The following is a 3,156-nucleotide window of genomic DNA, read 5'->3' on the forward strand; positions in this document are numbered from 1 at the left end:
AGGAGCCTGAGGCCAGCACAGCCACTGCAGGTCAGAGGCCCACGTCCCCTCTCCCTGACTCACTGACAGGAGCCTGTTCTGAACAGGAAGACCATAACTATGAAGAAGAAAACACGAGTTGACAGAGGTAAGTGCCAGCTAAGAAGCTGATCATTTTCTGTGATTTCCTTGATAAATGTCTCTTCAACAAGAGGCTAAAGGTGTAGAATTCGGGTTTTTAAATGCATATGTTCCTTTAGCCAACTGGAAATAAAAACTATATTAATGACGCTTAACTTGAGGGCAGATAGTGAGGTACAATTTTGTGTTTCTGAGCAAACAGTTTGTTCATTTGAATGAGCAGATAGAAGTCCAACTTGAAAACACCTGACAGAGCTCAGTGCCCTTGGTGAGCATGTTCTATCCAGCTGGTGACAAACCCCAAATAGATTCTCCTCTTTCTCTCAGGCCAGTGTAGAAAACTTGGCAAGAACACAGAGATAAGTAAGTGATCACTGAGTTGTCTAAGAGCAAAGACCTGCACCTAACAAGTTTTCACAATCAATGTAATTTAAAAGTAAGGGAAGCATAGGCTTCCGGTGAAGAAGGCAGAGTAGGTAAATGCTGGACTTGTCTCTTCTCACAACCACATCAAAATTACAACTAAATTACAGAACAGCAGTTGAGAACCACCTGAACACTAGCTGAACAGAATTCCTATAACTAAGGCTATAAAGAAGTCATATGGAGACTGGTAGGAGGGGTGGAGTGGAGAAACAGGCTGGCCCCACACCCATACGTGGTGATTAAGAATCAGGGAGGATATCTCGGCTGCGGAGGTCCCACCTAAAAAGTAAAGGGTCCTGCCTCAAACCAGGCTCCCCAGACCAGGATAACAGTTCTGGGAAGAGGAGTCCCTATAACATCTGGCTGTGAAAAGCAGCAGGGATTGTGTCCAAGTAGGACAGTGTGCTGCAAGAGCCCTAGACACTTAAAGGGCCCAAGCATAGACTCACTCACTCACTCACAAACACATGCACTCCGAGCACCAGCACCGGGGCTGCATCTTGAAAAGCACCAGGGACATACTGGGAGGAACTAAATTGTCTAGTTTCGGGGTGAGAGCTGGAGGGTCAGGAGTCAGGTCAACTCTCTCCAGGATGAAACTGCCGGCAGATACCACTATTCCTGTGTTGCATGCTCCCCCTACCCAACTGGCAGGCACCAAATCTGAAAGCTCCATTAACTCTCTTTGCCCCACCCTGGTGATCCTGAGACCCCCCCTGCCACACCCAACTTGCCCACCTAGCCCAGACTTCTTTCAGTGAATTTTCCACACAAGTGGCTGGCCTTGGCATGCCTCATACAACTTGCTAAATGGCCCCAAGCCTGTGACTAGTGTAGCCAGCCTAGGTTTGCAGCATAGCCTTTCCTAGGTGGCACTTAAGCCCAATACAGGTGGCAACCAACTGCAGCCACATTGTAGCTGTTACAAGGTGGCCCCAGGCCAGATAACACAGCAGCTGAGTTGGCCTACAAAGGAGCCCTTCCAAGAAGCCTCAGAAAAAACATACCCAGTGGCCAGCTTCAGACCACACCAGCGCAACACCCAACCAGCACCACAAACAAGAAAACAAATGGGCAGATTTGGCAGGCTCCAGAGCCTTGTTAGAGCAATTCCTACTCCTTGGGATGAATCCCTGCACAGCAGCTTATCTGCTGCAGTCACAGCCAGTCAGCTTGAGGGTCTATCCCACCCACTGATGTGCCAACAGCAAATCAAGGCTCAACTACAACAGAAGAGCACATATAAGTGACATAGGAGACACTTCTGAAGCACCTGGCTCAGGTGACCATGGAGACTGCCCCACTGGGCCATACAGGACACCTTCTACATAGGGCCACTCTGCCAAGACTGGAAGGCATAAATAATCTACCTAATCCATAGAAACAAACACAGGGAGACAGCCAAAATGAGAAGACAGAGAAACATGTCCCAAATGAAAAAATAGGAACATAACTCCAGAAAATGAACTAAATGAAATGGAGACAAATATTCTACCAAATACAGAGTTCAAAACACTGATTATAAGTATGCTCAATGAATTTAGAGGAAAAATAGATTAACTTAGTGAGTACATCAATGAAGAGATGGAAACCATGAAAAAACCAGTCAAATGAAAAGTACAATAACTTGAAATGACTATATTATAGGGAATCAACAACAGATTAGATGAAACAGAGAATCCAATCGGTGATCTGGGAGGCAAGGTAGTGGTAAATACCCAATCAGAGCAGCAAAAGGAATTTTTTAAAAAATGAGGATAGTTCAAGGGACCTCTGGGACAACATCAAATGTAACAACATTCACATTTGAAAAATTAATGGCTGAAGGAAATAGACATATAAGTCCAGGAAGTGCAGAGAGTCCCAAACAGATAAAACCAAATAGGACCATACCAATACACATCATAATTAAGATGCCAAAGGTTAAATACAAAGAGAGAATCTTAAAAGTAGCAAGAAAAAAGCAGTTAGTTACCTACAAGGGAGCCCCCATAACTTAGCTCATTTCTCAACAGAAACTTTGCAGGCCAGAAGGGAGTGGCAAGACATTCAGGTGATGAAAAGCAAGGACCTATATCCAAGGTTACTGTACCCAGCAAGGCTATCATGTAGAATTAAAGGAGAGATAACAAGCTTCCCAGACAGGAAACAGCTAAAGGAATTTGTCATCATCTAACCAGTATTATAAGAAATGTTAAAGGGGCTTCTTTAAGAAGAAAAAGATTTTTAAAAATGGGAATAATAAAATGGCAATAACTACATACCTATCAATAATTACCTTAAATGTAAATAAATGTCCAATCAAAAGACTAGAGTAGCTAAATGCATAAGAAAACAAGACCCATACAAATTCTACCTACAAGAGAAACACTTCAGATCAAAAGACACAGAGACTAAAAGTAAAGGGATGAAAAAAGATATTTCATGCAAATGGAAACAACAGAAAAGTTGGGGAAGCAATACTTCTATCAGGCAAAACAGACTTTAAAACAAAGGCTATAACAAGACAAAGAAGGACATTTTATAATGATAAAAGGCATCACTCCAACAAGAGATTACAACCCTTGTAAACATTTAGAAGCACCTAAATATATAAAGCAATTATTGATG

Source organism: Miniopterus schreibersii (assembly GCF_964146895.1).
Source record: "Miniopterus schreibersii genome assembly, chromosome: 2".
NCBI lineage: Eukaryota > Metazoa > Chordata > Mammalia > Chiroptera > Miniopteridae > Miniopterus > Miniopterus schreibersii.